We start from the raw sequence: 18033 nt of genomic DNA on the forward strand, positions 1-18033 counted from the left end.
AGAAAAGCACCTCAATACCTTAGCTGTCGTGTTAAAAAGGAAGAACAAGATAATTTATGTGGAAAGCTTAAGTAATTGTTAAGGATAAACATCTTGTGAAGAGCACTTGAAATTGTTCTTGGTTTGTCAACTGCAAGATTAGAGATTTTATTTTGGCTCTTGTGCTTTCTGTAATGATTCCGGCTATCAGTAAATTTCCTCTGGGTTAGATACAATGAATGTTAAACATGAGCAGGGAAGTTATGTTCTTATTGAAGTCAATGAAGGTTTTGCCTTTGGCTTCTAAGGAGCTACATTTTTACTTCTCTTACTTTAAAAAGAAATCTTTGAATTACTGTGGTCTGATAAGTTATTTGTACTGTCAGTCCTCACCCCTTCTTTAATTAGTTTTTCCTCAAAGTATTTTTTCCAAGTGATGCGGAAAATCTGTGTACTGTGATGGGAAGTCATTGCCTGTACTCCTGTTCCTTCCCAGGACCTATGCAACTTGTAGACTCTGTCATACCTTTATAATCAAGACTCAGTAGTCTTATTTACAACTATCCATTCTAGAGCCTGTATCGGGAAATATAGTTTTATGAGATGACTGACCTTGCTCTGTTTTTTCTAATGACAAGGCAGAACAGCTTCTCTGAAAGGTCTTGCTGCCCACTTTGTGATGCTTCCGTATTCAGAGTTCCTGTGTTTGAAGTGGAGTTTCTGAATGGTTTAGGTGGTTTCCTTGTTGTGAAGTCTATTTTATTTTTAAGAAATGTCTCAAGAAGATCCAAGGAGAGGGCTTAAATGTGTATTTGGCAGGACTAGTCTTTATTTTAAAGTATAACTGAATGATTTATTTTCCTTACCTGATGAAGGAAGCCTTACACTGATTTGTCCTGAGCTGTACTTATGTGATTGGACTCTATCTAAAACATCCTAGATATACCTTTTAAGATTGCAAGGGAATTTAAAACACAGGTGTTCTTCCATTAGATTGTATTCTTTTCTCTGCTTGGTAGAGACTCCCATTAGGTTCTTTACTTTAGAATATAAAAATAATAATTATCATGCCACTTCCTGTTAATTAGTTTTGTTCTGCATATAGATTAATTGGTAAGGGAGGAGAGAAGATGATGTGTTGTGGTTTGTTTTGTTTTGTTTGGTGTTGTTTTGTTTTTTTTCTTTCAGAAGGTAGACCTTAAAAAAAATACTGCAAAGAAGCTTCAGCAGTATCAAAACCAGTCTGGTGGTCTTCAGAACCTTAAGGTGTTTACCATGATACCTTGCATTTGCAAAAGCTTTTCAACTTAAACCAAAGCAAAATACCCATATAACTTGTTTATATATTTTCTTGTCAACCTTTGTAAATAACTGTATTTTCAGAGACTGCTTCTCTTCCAAAAAGGCTTCCGGTGCAGCAGTGTACTGCATATGTGAATGACCGTGCTTCAGAGTTTCTTAAAGCCCTATTAGAAGAAAAAACTTTAATATGGAATATTCTCTCCTTTTAAAATGTTCTATAATACCCTGTTGTGCAACATTTGCCTTTCCAGATGTTGCGCAGAGTAGAAAGTGATAACGTGGAATGTTGCTTCAATTAGTTACGCTGTACTGTGTGCCATTAAAATTGTGACCATGTGCATTCCTCATGCAATTAACCGATACTCAGTGTATATTAGTGATAGATATCAACATTTTACAGTAAGTCTGAATACACCTTTGTTTCTGGGGTTTCACAGGCGTTCTTGTGTCTTCTTTCCTTTGGGAGACCCGGAAAGGTCATCTCATCTTTTGTCCACTTTGTCCAGAGCCTTTTTTTACTAGGAAGGCAGTACTATTAAGAACCTGAGCTGACTCTGGGGGATAAGAAGGGGAAGATAAGAAATTTTCCTTTTGCTGTATGAAAAGTGGGGCTTTGGGGTTTTTTTTGTTTGTTTGTTTGTTTGTTTTAAAAAGTCCAGAAAGCAAAATGCCAATTTAATGGACAGGGTTGAAGCAAATGCCTGATTTAGTTTTGCTAACTGTAACATAAAGATGGTAGCAAATACAGTTCCTCTCTGGGAATTAGAGAGGAAAATCTGTTTCTAGATGAGTGGCAGAGTCAGATTTCCTGAACTAATTTTGCTGAAGGGGAGCTAGTAAATGAAAGTTGCTGTTATGTTAAATGAAGTGAACGTGGATGAAGGCTGTCAAGTCATAAACATTCTGCTTATACCCTGAAGTAATACTAAGCTCATAAATGCCCTTTCAGAGCATGCCATAATTTTCAGAAAAGGTTAATACAGCATGTACTGCAGCACGATTTCCTGAACTGTATCAATGACTATGGAGCTGCCAGCCCTGTTATTGCACAGTACTATGTATATTGCATTCTCTGTATGTATGTGGTGACACATGGCAATAAACAAACAAATGGTTCCTTGAGTCTTAAAACTAATGAAGCTGGGTGGGTGGTGGGGATTAACAAAGCTCGTGCCTTGTATCTCCCCCATTGCAATAACCCTGTTTCTTTCTGTAACCTCTGTAATATTTCACTGCTGTAACAGCTGCAATTTCTCCCTGCAAGTTCTTAACCTTTTTCTATTCCCTGCTATTTGACGCGTAAAGCCTTCTGTGCCTTTCCGCGGGTACTAGTTGGACAAAGGCAGCATACTGCTGTACCTGATGGAAAACTGTTTGCTGGCTGCCCAGCTCTTCTGTTCTAAGCAGCCAGCTTGCCTGGGAGAACAAATAGTAGTTACATTCATGCTGCAGCTTCCTCTCTGGTGTGGATGCTAATTTAATGCTTTTCTGTTTTGTTGGGTTTTGCGTTTTTGGTTTTGTTTTTAAGTGAAAAACCTTCAGCTAGGTTGACAGCTTGGAAGAGCTTTACGAACTGCAGCCTGCTGTCAAATCTGCTTGGGACTTGTCAGCAGGAGCAAGTTACTGAGGGCTGTTGAGGGACTGCATGATCACATGAGCCTTGTTTGCTTCAAAAGAGCATATGAAAATTGTAGGGTACTTACTTTCAAACTTATGCTCATGTTATTCATCTTGTCATTTTCACAAAATATGTCAAACAGGTATTATCTTAAGTTTCTTATAGTAGTTTTACAAGGATGTGCTTACTGCAGGAGTCTTGCATGTAGCTGTGTGCTTAAGTTGATAGATGTTGGAGAGCTGTTTTGATTTCTCTACTAGAGGATAGACTTAAGGTGATACATATTTAACTTTTCCCTTGAATTTGTAAGTGCCTAAGACGTACCAATTCTCCTGTTAGTTTCTTTACAGTCCAAGTTTCTGAAGTTAGGGCTGTCTTCTCAGCAGAACCTAGAGTGGAGTTGTCTAGATAGTCTGAAATCTCATCACTGTTGAAAATATTTTTTAATTATGTTTCCAGCTGTTCTCTGGACCACGTGTAGGCAGGAAGAGATAAGCAAAAGATTCAGATGATCTCCCTTTTCAAAAGAAAAGCATGAATAGCACAAAAGTTGGCCATGCCTAATAGAGTTGATGCTTATGCTAAGTATTAATGGTGTAATTTGAGTGTATTATCCTGTATGTCAGTGGGACACCTTATCAAGAAATGTTACAGTGCAGACAATGGGCAAGTCCTAAAGCTTTTCCCTTTTTTTCTTGTTTTTATTCTGGAAAGCGGATTGAGACCTCTAGTGATATCACTTGTGCTGAAGTCCTCTCGAAATGAGAGGGTAAAGGAACATTATAGGCTATGAGAAGATGCTCATTTAGGTGTTTAAAGGGGGCTTTCTAGCTGCATCAATAAATTCTTGCTCTGTGCATTCCTAAAACTTTGGGTTTTTTTTATTGAGAACCGCCAACATCTGAGATGTTTGTGATCAATTCTTTTAAACTGAAGAGGAAAGAAAAACCCTCAAACTGGAGGTGGGTCTGTGAGTTTGTGCTAATGCTCAGCTGTGTTGCATTGTAGTGTAAACCCACAGATCCATTCTCATGCTTGTGTATCACAGGAAAGCAACAGTAAAATTTTAAATTCCCACATCCATACTGCTGCAGCAGTGGTCATTTGGGATCTACTAGGCTTGCCTGGGAACTGCTGAAGCAGCTTTAATGCCAAAAAGGAAAATAAATGGAGCCAGGTTCTTTCCCCACCACTGTGGTGTTTCAACTCGGCACATAACTCGGGGCAGTAGGGACGATGGGCCACCTTCTTATCTGTGAGGACTTAAGCAGGTCAGGCTTCTCTGTTGGACTCAATGCATGATGCCAGCAGTCGGTTTTCTTTAATACTAACCACCCTGGAGAAGAGAGCTCAGGGTGGCAGTTCGCACAGTTTGACTACTTAGCAGGATTCAAAAACCTGACAGGAGCTGAAACAAGTGCTACTGTTGTAGCCATGGCACTTGTTGGCCTACTGAGATCCTGGCAGAACTTAGTTGTCAAGGGAAACTTCCTAGATTAGAAAACAACAACAGGACTGAAAATCTGCATTCGTATATCAGTAACTTTATTACAGGATTGACAATAAATTTGGGGATTGCCAAGAATGGCCGCAGGTGTAGACTGGAACAGATGTTTAAATTGTCTCTGAACAAGAGTTATCAGAATAAAACAGTACACAGAAATGTCATGTCAGTAAACACCTGGTGGTCAGGTACCCTTAGAAGAGGCTCATGTTGTGATAATAGATCAGATTGTAAAGTATGCCACTGTGAGGCAAAAAGTGGTTGTAGAGATATGCAAGAAACAGTGGCTAATGCAGTTAGTTTTATGATTGGTATTTGTGATGGTAGGCTGGAGAATCATTATGTGATGATACCTCATTTTTGATGTTTGTGTACAAATTTGTACAAAATCGGCTTTCCCTCCTATTAAAAAAAAAAAAAAAAGAAGAAACAAAAGCGTATCTCGTTGTTGTCTGTATAGTTTTAATTATGCATTCCTGCATGTATTCCATCGTATAAAAATGTAAGGAGTGTAGAGGTGCAACTTTGACATGTGAAATACCTTAATTTGTGAATGTGGAGATAGGTGGCTATTCATATTCCAGAGTGATCATTAGAAAACATTTTGGGAGGTCTCTCTAAATCATGTATGTGTGCTTTTGTTTCCTCTAATGCTTTCTGAAATACCAGATTGTGCTTTTACATTTACAGTTGCTTGTACAATTTTAATTACTTCTCTGTAACAGTTCTGTATGCTATGTTAAGCTAGAGAAAATGTAATGGAAATTATAAATATGAAAGGAAAATAGACTGTCTGTCATGTTGTTAATATGTTTCCTCTCAGAGATAAGTAATTAAGTAAAGAGACAGAGGATAAGCAAAAGGAAGAATTGTCTCTGTATCCAAAGGGGCTAGGATTGAGAGCTTCTGGGCTCAGTTCCTGGCTCTGCCACAGACATCCTTTATAACCTTGCACAGAGTCATTCAAAGCTCTTTGTGCCTCTGTTTCCCATCTGCAGATATGACTGATAGTACTTCCTTTGTTTGACGTGCTATTTAAACTGTATACTCTCTAGGGCAGAGATTGACTTTTTATTTTGGTTGTATCTATAGGGTGTTTTACAATGGGTCTACAGTCTCAGCTGAGGTCAGTAGATACTGCTGTTCACTCTCTAAATCATTGACTTCCACATTACTGGAGAGCTGTTCATAATCCATTTCCTGTACCAATGATGGTCCAGTGCCTGGTGTTACATTGTTAAAAGGACTTCGTTTTGTTTGGATGTTTAATAGGGAATCACATAAGTACCTCAGTGAGGAAAAGCCAGACACTGAAAAAAATCTGCGGAAGCTGGTGTTCCATTCTTCAGCTAGAGTAAGTAATCTGCATCTGACTGGCACATTGGTGTGTAGATTTGAGTGTGTTTTGAAAAGAATAAAAAGAGAATATCTAATGTGAATGCTCTTGGTAGTACAGAAATACTTAATTCCATACTTTGAATCATGATAGCAATCTTTAACCTGCCAGCTAACATTGATCTGCTTGATAAAATAGCTGCAAAACTAGTGTAATCCCTTTATTTAGAAAATAATTAGGTTTTGAAGTAAGTTGATTTATAAACTAAGAAAACAAATCCACAGTTTTTAAGTGCAGTACTTAAATCCCTTTTTATTTTGTTTCTGAAACACTTTTTTTGTGTGTATTAGTGGAAGATACTATTGTATGATTGCTTTGTTTTCAGGTGAAAGAGGGGGCTGTCTTTATTTCCCTTCCCTTTCCAAAGTAATATTCCTCAGTTTCTGTAGATCTGTTTAAAACCACCTACCTGAAATAAAATGGTGTCTTTTTTTCTCCACTTTATTTTGGCCAGTGAGTTACAGGTTACTGCTCTACTCAGAAAGCTTTGATCGGTCAGAAAATTTAAACTTCTGCACAAAAAGGAAGTCTAAATTCCTTACTTTTAATGGGCTTGTGAAGGGGAGCAGGTTGGGGTTTTTTGTTTGTTTGTTTTTAAGAGAATTAAAATCTTTGAATTTTTGTCTCATTACCACAGAAATCAGATACCCATAAAATTGCTTTACGTAGGTAGTCCAGGGTCTGGTTAGAAAAGTCAGTCGGTAGTGCTATTGCTGTGTTTCCGTATGCATAGTGTTTGGCTTTCTGCAAGGAGTACCTCTTGTTTGGTGGCTTAATAGACATCCTGTATGGCAGGAAGAGCTGAAGGGGCTGATTGAGATGGGATCAGATCTCCTCTCCTCTCCTTTACCTGAGTGATATGTTTTTTCACATGGTACTTCCTCTTCTTACCCCTATGTTTAGTGCATAGATAGGAACTGTGGAAAACAGCAAGCCTGAAACTGCAGCTGTGATAATAAAACTGGAAACTTGTTACGGTCAATTGTTTGTCTTTCTTTTGGTGGACTTGCCCTTGCAGTGCATTTGGCCTTCTCCTTGTGATATGCTTAGCACCTTCCTTGGTCTTTTCTTTGGCTCCATCACTGTCCTTTATTCAAACGTTCTCTCGCTTCTGATCTTAGTGTAGTACTTCCAAGAAAAAAACCCCATATATTTTTCTTCCCTCTTGTGTCCAATTTGTCCTTGACTGTGTCAAACATAGGGAACATGAAGTAAACAATAAGAAAGAAAATGTTCTGTTGAAGTATCTGGACTACAGACACTCTTGTGGTATTTATGACTAAATCTGCTAAATGAATTAAGAGCATAAAGTGTAGGCTAATATTATGGTATTGCTTAGGCTTCTTTGGTGTTAGAGTTTCCTTTTTTTCTTCTTCTCCTTTAAATCATTGCACATCCTAGTGTGGGCAAGAATGTGTCTCAGTAATTAAAGATGAAATATCACCTGGTCAGCCCTGTGCATACATACACCTTGTTATTTTGTGCATGAAGGAAAAGTTTGTATCTGTTATGTCTCAATTCCTGTCAAGTGCCTCTTTGTTAGTAGACAGAAAAGCTCATCTCAGAAAATAAGCAGTGAATTCTTGGGTCAGGTGCACTAGATCAGTTTCTTCACATTTCTTTTCACATCACCAAGTCAGAATCTTTTCAGAGAGCAGGGTTTTTTGGATGAAGGATGGCTGCTTTGAGGTGAGCTGGATTAGTTTTAGGAAGTGAGCAGCCCTGAGGTGGGCGAATTGCCCATCTAAGTGCTCTTTTCTGCACTTATCTTTCCTGAGTATAGAGGGGCAGATGGCAGCACTGTCCTCTGATTGTCAGACTAAACAGTGGGGCTAGTCCTAGTTAGATAGCCTTGCTGCACTGAGAGCATCTGAATAACTGCTTTCATATCTTCTTGTCCCATAGATGTTGCCAGGGCTGCCATGCAGTTTGGGCACAAAGCCCCTAGCTTGTCTTGGTCAGCACAGAGGCAAACAGTTAAGTCTGTTTTCTCTTCTGCATGCTCTTTAAAGTTAGGAAATCGTTGGGACTCAGGAAGATGCTCTGGAGATAAGGACAATCACACCAAAGAGAGAAACCGAGTCCAATATTTGGAATTATTTGACATGTGATGCTTATATGCATATCTTTAAAATGTCATTCAGTGTTTCCTGGAAACATACAGGTTTGGATTCTCCAGTTGAGGGGAAAATGAAACACAGAAGTCAAACTTAATTGTTCACATTTCATTTACAGACACTGTTGCCAAAGTGTCTCAGAATCTGAGCCTCCTAGGTATATGAAAATTAACTGTGGCACATAGGAGCAATCCACCACAGAAATCATTTATCCTTGTACCCTTAGAAGCTTAGGACTGTGACGCTCATTTGACACTTGTGGCACTCAAGCATGTGATTTGTTATCCAAAGTTAACTTTTTGTAGCGTAAGAGTATGAACGCTTCAGAATTTTAAGTAATTTAATTGCTTGTGTAGGTCTTTGCTCCTATCTTATTTGGCCCTTGATTAATTCCCCACCACCATCACCTATAGTATAAGCACTTAAATGCTCAAGTATAAAAAAAAATAGAACCTGCAAGAATGTGTCTGATCTAAAAATGAGAACAAGAGTCTCTTGTGCACATGTATGTGCGCTGTCTCTCTCGCACAGTAATTTTGTTTGAAATGGTGCTGATATGTTCAGCCTTCTGCATATAATTTTTAAAATATGGTGTAAATTTGTGGGTTTTTTGTTTTTTTTTTTTTTTTAAATTGAACTAAAAGGTCTGGTCTAGTGCTTAACTGTTCTATCTTTCAAGTTGGCATGATTCTTCAGAGCTGAATATAGGCTGTTTCTATTTTCTGTAAATGTGCAAAGTATAATTTTACAGTTTCTAGCTGGGAAGTATAATATTAATCATAAATGCATTTTGATCAAAGGTAAGCATTTCAGTGTTGCTTAAAAATTAATACAGATATCATTTTCTTCCTCTCTGAAGTGAAGAAGTGCTGCACAGAAGATAAGCCAGGCATCAGAGAGTGTCCTGTTGGACTTGATAACCTGAAGCACTCCTCAGTCTTTAGTGTTCCCTTGTTAATAAAACTGATTTTGTTTCATGGCATCAGAGTTGCAGTAACGTGGGGTAACTCTACTCTCCTTTTTATAAAGGAAGGATACGCGTATTACCTCTCTTGACTTCTTCTCAGCACCTAAACTTTCAAAATATACATGTACATTAAAAGCTTTTTAAAGAACTGAAGCACTGTTTTATCTTGTGTGAACTACAATTTTACAAGACAAGCTTTTGAAAAGCTCTGGTTAAAGACAAAAGTAGTCACTCCTACCAGATGTTCGAGCTGCTGAACTTAAGAAAAGGAATGTAGTCTTACTTGCACAGAGGAGTGAGAGGATCAATACTGAATAATTTGAAGCAAGTCTCTTTGATTATTCTTTATTACCATGCTATATTAATTCTTTAGGTTATAGTCTGCATTTTATTTATATACAAAAATTGGGGAAGAATGAGGCACTTCTGACTGATTAAAAAGTGTTAAGATGAAAAGTATTCAAAGATAATCAGATGACGATCTGAGTTGGCATATATAGGGCATAGCTGTTCTAGAAGCTTATTTTAAACAAATCGAGTAAAGATGAATTCAGTGTGCTGTGGTAACGTGCCTCTGAGTGAAGATGAAGCTTTTATTCTGAAGCTGAGAGCTTGCTAAAGGAAAAATCAATGTCTGTGGATCTTCACTTGTTCATGTATGCCAGTGCCCTACTATCTCACATGGTCTTCTTTTTCATGAGCTAGATGCAGATCTGAGAAGACTCTTAAATCTTATCCGCACTAGTAGAGTTAAGCCATTTTCAAAACCTGTTTAATTTAACACAGTTTTAAATCCACAGCCTTATTAAGTTAACAAGCCTTCAGCCTTGCCACCAAGTTCTGTAATCCTCTTAGATCTTCGGTCTAAGCAGGGCAGGGATAGTCAATAAGTAGATGAATGGCTAATCTTTCAGAAGATATATAGGTTTTCCACAAATAAGTTTTGAAAGGTTGAGAAATGCTGATCTAAACTTCCGTTGAGTATAAGACACACTACCACAGTACCTACAATTTGAGGAAAAAGTTGAAAGGACTGTTACTTTGTTTTGTTGGCAGCGGGGATGGGGAGGAATAAAGGATATTTTCTTTTTTTTTTTTAATGCATTAGTGCCTGGTTTATAGCCCAATAAAATAAGGTTAAATCTTAAATATAGAATGAGGTAAATAAAAATAACTGTTTCCCTGCCATTATGCATATGCAGATTGAAAGCATCTTTGTGGTTGTTTCACAAGCTATCTTTAAAAATCTTTCAGGTGATCAGTAGTCTGTGGACCAGAATTTAAAAAAAAGATTAATGCAGATAATGTTGTATCGGCCACCACTGCAGTCTGCATGTTACTTCTGTTCAGTTTTGGCTCTTTTAGCCCTATTGAACTTAAGCTGTGTCTATCTCCTGAGCAGAGCTCCTGGGGTAGTGGAGCTGGAGGAAGGAGAAAAAAAAGTTTATAGCGGAAGAATTGAGCCTAACATGGGGATCCCTGCCAGACATGTTCACGCAGCACCAGAGTACAAGCAGAGGAAGTGGATGTGGGGTCCAAGCCACGTCCAGGAGATGCTAAGGGTGACCTTGCGTTTGGAGAGGGCGGCAGAAAAGCTGAGCACGCAGTGAGTATGAGGCGTGAAAACAATCACTCATCTCGTTGAAAGGATGGGAGACGGCTTCTGGGAGGAGATGACTGAAAAAGCAGAGAAACCTCAATACTGATGGGTGACAAAGACCCGAAAGGTCAAGCAATAAGGGTAGTGGAGGGATAGTGGGTTATGTTGAAAGAAAACAAACTGTGGTAGTAGATTTGGAACATAGCAACAGACAGATTGGATAAAAAATGATGGAGGAGGAAATCTGATTGAGCAAATGACTCTCTGCTCGCTAGAACTGAATTAGAGACCTGGTGAGGAGGAGGTGGTGGAGGAACAAGTTGAAGAGTTAGTGTGTTGTTTAAGGAAGGCTTTGGAGAGCATCAAAATAGAAAATTTGATATGGAGGAGTTGGCTGGACAAGAGGTGAGAACGAGAATTAAGTGTGTTGACTCACATGCCATCTATTCTCCTCCAGTGTGTGTGTATTTTAATTTTAATATACTGTATATTTTATTTTTCATTGTTTATTTTGAAATAGTGTGTCATGTACTATGTGACATTTAGAATATTTCAGTTCCAAAATGGTTGAAGAACTTCCTGTTCAGGTTGAAGAACTCCTGAACAGGAGGATTGTTTCTGGCATATCTCTCAAGCACTTTGAGATTCTTCACAGGATTCTAAAAATGTCAATTTTATTACTAATAAACTATTCTCATAGTTCTTACAGAACCAATAAAGCTACAGTTTTAAATCTTCCATTCAATGAACTCAGAAAGTATATAGGAAAAGGTGGGCTAGTATCCTAGGAATTGCTTAGAAATTGGAAAAGAGTCTCAAAGAAGAAAGAAGAAAAAAAAAAAGAGCATTTGTGACTATTCTGATTTGGTAGCATTTTCTTTCACCTTGTTTCCATGTTTCCTCAATCTTTTGTGTACTCCTTCAGTTAGTAATAGCTGAAAATAAGGATGTAAACATCCTACTGGCATTACAGAGCATGGCTACGATCTCACATACTATTCTTTTGAATTTAGTCATGATAGATAAGAAGAATTAATTTTGTGGGGCAGGTTCTCCAAGAAAAATAACAGAATATTTTCAGTATGTTTTCAGTCCATGGAGCAGCTCACCTCTCTGTAATATGGTTAAAAGGAGAACTATCTTTCTAGAATTATGTTTTCGAAATACATTATTTTTGTTCAGTGAGGGAGATTTGTGTTTATCTTTCACTAATAAGTAGAATTGTTTTTTCAGTGGAGAGATAGAATAGCTAGTGGGCTGTTTCTGGAAACAGATTCCCAAAGCAGTTTACAATTTCAAGAAATGTTTATCTTCTCATACTGAAACCTCCAAACCTAGAAAGAAACATAAGGGTCAATGAAAGCGTATTTCTAACTTCAGCTCCTGTTGTGGGTATATGCTCTTTACTCAGGAAATCATTCTTCTTTGTATATTCAATTCAGAATTTTGTTGCTTGCAACAGGGAGCTGATGTCATTTATACTTCCCTACTTGTTATTTTACCAGCTCCCTACATTTAAAAGGAACAGCGTGAAAGAGGTCAAAATTTATTTTTAATGGCATAGAAGAGGAACTGGTTATTCTACATACTCCATACAAAGGTTCTGTGGCTTTATTTCTTTAAAAATAATAAAACATTAAATACTATTTCCAATGCATTTAAATAGGAAATATTCATAATTGACTACCTAGTGATTGATAGGGAGACTTTTTTTTAGTGTAATACTCTTGTTTCAAATTTTCTGAGTTGGCACTAAAGGAATCCAAGAAAAAAAGGGGTATGAGTTAAAACAGCACAACTGTCAGGAAGTGTTTGTGCCCTTTTTTCCTGCAGCAATTACAGAATTTTACATGCAAACTTGGATGCCATTTTAAAAATATTCTCCTGAGTAAAATTTTATGTAACATGGCATCCTTACCACATGATTCCTTATTTTTTTATGTTGATGGGAGTTATGAGAGTTAATGAATAGATTGGTTGATGAAGTTCATGCCCTTGTTTGTTGGTTTTTGCAGGCTGTGGTTGTCAAATAAATGGGTGTATATTTTTGTCTGGAGTGTACTGCTCAGTCCACAAATAAAGAGTTAAGATCAGAAATGGTTAAAAAAAGAAGGAATAAAATTATTTTGGATCCACTTTTGTCCTTGCAGTAATGGAAGGGTATGGATTTATAATATTCAGAGGCACAGTCCTCAGAAGAAATCCATGTGTGTGAAATTTTTTTATCTGCTTACAACGGGATTTCAGTGCAGCTTCACTTAGATATAGTCAGATTGAAGCCCAGTTGCCCATAGCAAGATTGAAGTTCAAGGTATTTTATCTGAATCAAACAGAAGCTCTGACTTGGTCGTTGTAATTAGACATGTCTTACAGCTCGAAAAATCTTGTAGCCCAGTATGCAGTAACCACACCATATTTGATGGCTGGGCTTGGTTAGTCTCTCCTATAGTAAATGGAAAGCAAAGTATTCCAAATCATGTGTTTCAAGCAAATGTTCAATAGTTGCCTCTAGGAATTCGTAAGTTTTGTTTGTGTAAGGTACCTTATGATATTGGAGAGATCCTCTTCATGCTTAAACAGGTAACTTCACTCTCAGATCTGGATGTTGGCTGCAGTCTCGTTTAGGAAGTCATGGCACGCTCTCTTCTAACTGCTATTTACAATGTAAGGTTAGGACCCCACATCTTCCTAGGAACAGCATCTAATTCTTGGGAAGTCAAATACCTCTGGTGCTCAAACCAAGAACATTAGTAAGACTTTGTAAGATTCTAGATAAGCCGAAATCAAGTTATGCACTGATTTTCTAGGTTTGAATGCATGAATGTGTTTAAAAGCTCAGATTCACACTCTTTCTGTGTGTTTCATTTTGGGGAAAGAGGTAGAGTCAATGAAACTTTTGGTAGAGTGTGGCTTTCTGACCTATGGGAAAACCCCTTGCTTTGTACAAAGGCACACCAAACTCAGCACCAAACAGAAGTCAAATGGCAGGGCTTTATCAGCACCGCAGAGCTCTGGTTTTGGGAGTGGACTCCAATTACTGAAGTCTAGGCTGAACATACCATTAGATGCCAAACTGCTTTGTTTTCAGAGAAGGTAGTTGATTTTTATTAGGATAAATAAATCTGTATGTCTCAGTAGCAGTACTCAGTGGATGAAATAGCATTTGATTTGTGCTGTGTTCTGAAAAAAGAATACTTTTTGCAGATTTTTCTTCTATTCAGCATATTAAGTTTAATGGAAGAAGTCTGTCCAAAGTGGTCTTACATAAACACTCACTGTGTTTATACTTTCCAAGGTCTTGTAGCTATAGAAATAAAATTGCAGTTTTGAACTTTGCTATTAAAATATACTTTGGAAAATATTCTGTTGGAATACAGAAGAGTGTTAATGGCTTCCATGAAAATAGATCTGGGAAAAATCGGTAAGTGCAGTAGTTATCCTTCATTAGAGGGACACTGGTCTTACTGTTCCTGTGGTGGCTGAAACGATAGAAGCTGCTGCTAAAGGCGCTCATCGGCATAATAGATCTGGAACAGGGGAGACTACTGTATGAGGACTGATAAAACTGACCATAAATACCAGAGCTGAGTTATTTGTTAGAGCCTGAAGAAAAATGGATTTTCTGAGAGAGAGTTAAAAAGGAGAAAAGGAACCAGAGCTGTGCATGAACCATCAAGGCAACAGAGAGGACAGGACTTGCTGGTAGCACTAAAAATTGCAAAGTATGCGGGTGCTGTTTCTTGGCCATGTTATTTTCAGAGAATCATGATTTTATGAATGTTCTTGGTAAATACTATTTTGAATTATCATTTTGTCTTTCTAATGGAGGTAAGCCAGCAAGGCCTTATGAATGTTGGCTAGCCATTAAGATCAAGGGCTAACAAATACTTTGTATTTTATCTCTATGGTTTTTGTTTGTCTTTGCACACAACGTTTTCAAAAAAAGACACTGGAAAAATAGCACTGGATACAGAAGTCCCATGTTTTTTCTGTTTTGTCATTTTGCCAATATGCATTAAATCTGCCTTAAGTGAATCACCTTAATTAAGGGAATTCAGCCTTTGCTTCAGTATTTAACATACTGTGAAGATTGGTACTGGTGATCGTAGTGGCTTGATCATGTAGACTTTTGGGCCCCTTTCTAAAAATCAAAGTTGTTCTGCTCTGTGGAAATAAAATATCCACTGGAAAAAGGATTAAAATCCAACTGCCCACATCCCAGGTGAGTCCTTGGGTCATTGGGCCAGAGAATTGTTTTGCTGTCCCTTTCAGTGCTGTAATAGAGGTTAAGGGGAATCCCTGCCAAGGCATATGTGGTTTGGTGGTTGGGTCTCATGTCACATTGGATCATGTATTGCAGGTACTAATGACACTTTTTATGGAAATAGCACCTTTTTCTTTTTTTCTTAATCTCCTTGTTTGTGTCCCCAGTGAATGATTTGATGAGATAAAATAATTCCAACTGTATATTTTGTCTAGAAAGCACAAAATTAAGTATGGCTTGAAGTGTGGTTTTCCTCTTATTTTTTTACTATCAGATGGGGAAAATAACATTTGTTGTTTGTGTTGGCTTAGCTGTGATATTTCTTTTCTCATTTTCCTCTGTAATGTAAAGATGAGATTAATTTAGGAGAAAATACTTCATTTCTGACTTCTGTATTTAATGAGAAAATAGTATCTTGGGATAAACTTTCAGATGTTGGAGCATTATTGTTGTGAAAGACTAATATTTATCAGAGCATAAATTAAGTTTTTTTCAGAAGTTAAGTCACTTTTTAAAAGACAGCTTTAATAGCATACATAACCTTGACTATTACATTTCAGGTTAGCTATATCTTTATGATGTTGTGGGGTTTATATGTCTGCTATTGAATTTGAAGGAAAAATAACAAAAATAGTAATTTCAGTGTAATGTTATTCCCTTAAAAATAATAACCAGCAAATTGCATTGAGAGATATGTGGACTTCGGTTTTTCAGATGACCTTGCACATTGTATCTACTTTCACTTTTACCAATTCAGTGTTCTTCTCTTAATGAGTGTCAGGTATATTCCTTCTAGGTGGTAGAAAAAATGATTGGATTTTGTGTGCTTTATGTTACAGCACAAAGTGTTTGAAAGCCTCGGTAGTGAATCTGTATTTAAAAAGAATCACCGAGCAGTGTAATGTTCCTTTGTTTCCTTTTCTAAAAAAGCAAAATAGAACCACAATCTTCTACCTCCAAGGAGAGAGACCAACTGAGGCTGTACAAATACATTATTATTGAGAAGTACAAGTACGTACTTATATTATGGCTCTAGATGAAGACTGACTGTTCTACTTGATGCATGCAGATGAGGATATAAAAGTGACTGTAATGTGCTACATAAAATGTTGGCACTAGGAAGCTGAACTGCTGGTGTGTAGAAATCATCCCTTTGTTCTCTTTCCACGTTCTTTATTTACTCTGTGCAATATTTCAAATAAAAAGCAAAACTTGGATTTTTATTGGGTGTATTTTAACTGTTTGCCTTTTATTAATAAAACTACTTTTTATGTATCGCTTATTTTTTATTTATGTAAGTTACTTTTAGCTATTGCTTGAGTTTATTTTTTTTTCAATTATTGTCTTAACATAGCTATAGTGATTCTTAAACTTGTAGCTTTGTTGCAATTTATGTTGGTGTCAACCACTTAATATAATTTTTAATTTGGTCACCCAGCAGACTGTGCACAGAAAAGGCTGCTGGGCTTGCTTGGCACTCTCTGGTCTAATCTACTCGGGAATAATTAGTACGAGCATTACAGATAGTTCAGCCAGGAAGCATTAACACCAAGTTTCTAAGAAACCTCTTGCGTCTTAGTTTTGTTTCATTAGTATTGGCAGTGATAGAAGCAGAGGAGTGTGCTGCCAAGGTTATTACCAGTGTATGACCCAGGCTGTTCTTGGCTGGGGTTGGAACCCAAATATTGCATCAGTACTCTGCTTTAGATGTTGCTTAGACCAAGGGTGGCAAAATCAGGAGAAATTCTTACTGTAAGTGAAGTTGTGCTGGAAGATTCTCTGAAGTGAATCATCCTTGAATGGACAAGACCATTAAATGCTAAGCCTGTCCACCAGTGTTTTCCTGTGTGTGCTTTTAGTGTTCGGATTTTTCAGTTTGTAACGATAACACTGCAATGAAATGTGCCACCAAGGCATATCGAAACTGCTGTGACTGTCAAAACCTAAATGTAGCCTCTAGCACTTTAACAGTAAAAGTAAGCTGTTCATCTGTCTCTTAATCTAAAATGTTGCTGAGATGAGAAAGAACTGTTAATAAGCTGTGGAATCTTTGTGAGTATAGACTTAACAGTAGTAGATTTAGTGATAAAGTTTATTAATCAAAGCTTTGCCCCCCACACTTGCTCCTGTTGAAATTCAGTGTGCTTTCCATGACAATTATGGGGGAGAGATCTTAGTTTAAATGCTATTTTCTGAAACTTAATTTTTGGGCATGTTTTTTGCAGCAGGCAGATGTTTATCCCACACACTGTTCTGCAGAAACCTGTTGTTGCAGTCATGTGGGCGACATCAAATTTGGCTCTCTGACCCAATTGTGTTTATATTCTTACGGTCTTTTGCTAGACTGACAAAAACTTGGCAGTTAAGATGCTAGATACTGCAGCTTTGATCACATAGCTGAGCTTTGATTTAGGTTTCCCAATGACCGGTATTCCAAAAGGGACCTACTGCAGGTGGCTCACAGGCAGCACTGAAAAGCAGCATGTGTCTGAAATCCTGCCTCTCCAGAGCTGAGGGAGCTAATTCTGAATTGTAGAGGACTATTTCACCGGTACTCACAGTCTGAAATCCTCTCCTAGAGTTAAATGGTTATGTTGATGATTCCTTCAAAAATAATTTTTTCTTTTAAAACAGAAAACTCCCCCCAAAATACAGCAGTCGCTTAAAACAACAACAGCAAAAAACCTACCCGGTATTTCAGTGACTTGAGTACTTCCCAAATACATTGATCTTTTATTCTCAGTTGCTGGAGCTGTAGACTCTTCTGCTCCTGCTTCTGGAGGGTGGGCACTATCCACCCACCTACAGGCTGAATTGCTGTAAGGCACCTCCACCCTGTTCAGGTCACGCCAGAAAAAAATAATAATTGATTGACTCAATTGCAAAAGGTCAGCAGAAGATGAACAGGGAGTAAGGCAGCTACCAGGGCTGACAGGCATCTCTGATTCAAGAAGATCTTATACATCAGGATTACTTGATAACAAATGCCTCCAAATCAGCACGAGGGATGGTATTCTCTCCTCCATTTCTCGAAGGTAAAATTGAAGTTTGCTTTAACGCTTAATGTGGTGAGCTTAGTAATTGCCACTGGTGGCAATGTGCCAAAATTCTGATAGAATACAGTTGAAATAGATGTAAGGTAGTAAAAAATAAAATTTTAAGTCAGGAACAAAAGCATGAAACAGCCATAGCTAAGGATTGTCTGTAGACCGAGTACTGTATTGTAGGTCAAATGTTATCAAATCACTTGTATGTTAAGCAGGTCCTCACTCACAGTGAGAGAAGT

The 18033-nt window shown here is 37.6% G+C and overlaps 1 protein-coding gene across 3 annotated transcripts in view; it reads left to right on the plus strand.

Moving 5' to 3' along the window:
* SH3RF1 (SH3 domain containing ring finger 1) overlaps positions 1-18033 on the plus strand; it is an 88290-nt gene that overhangs the window by 2880 nt on the left and 67377 nt on the right. The window lies entirely within an intron of this gene.

This window comes from Accipiter gentilis, chromosome 3 (genome assembly GCF_929443795.1).
Source record: "Accipiter gentilis chromosome 3, bAccGen1.1, whole genome shotgun sequence".
Classification (NCBI taxonomy): Eukaryota; Metazoa; Chordata; class Aves; order Accipitriformes; family Accipitridae; genus Astur; species Astur gentilis.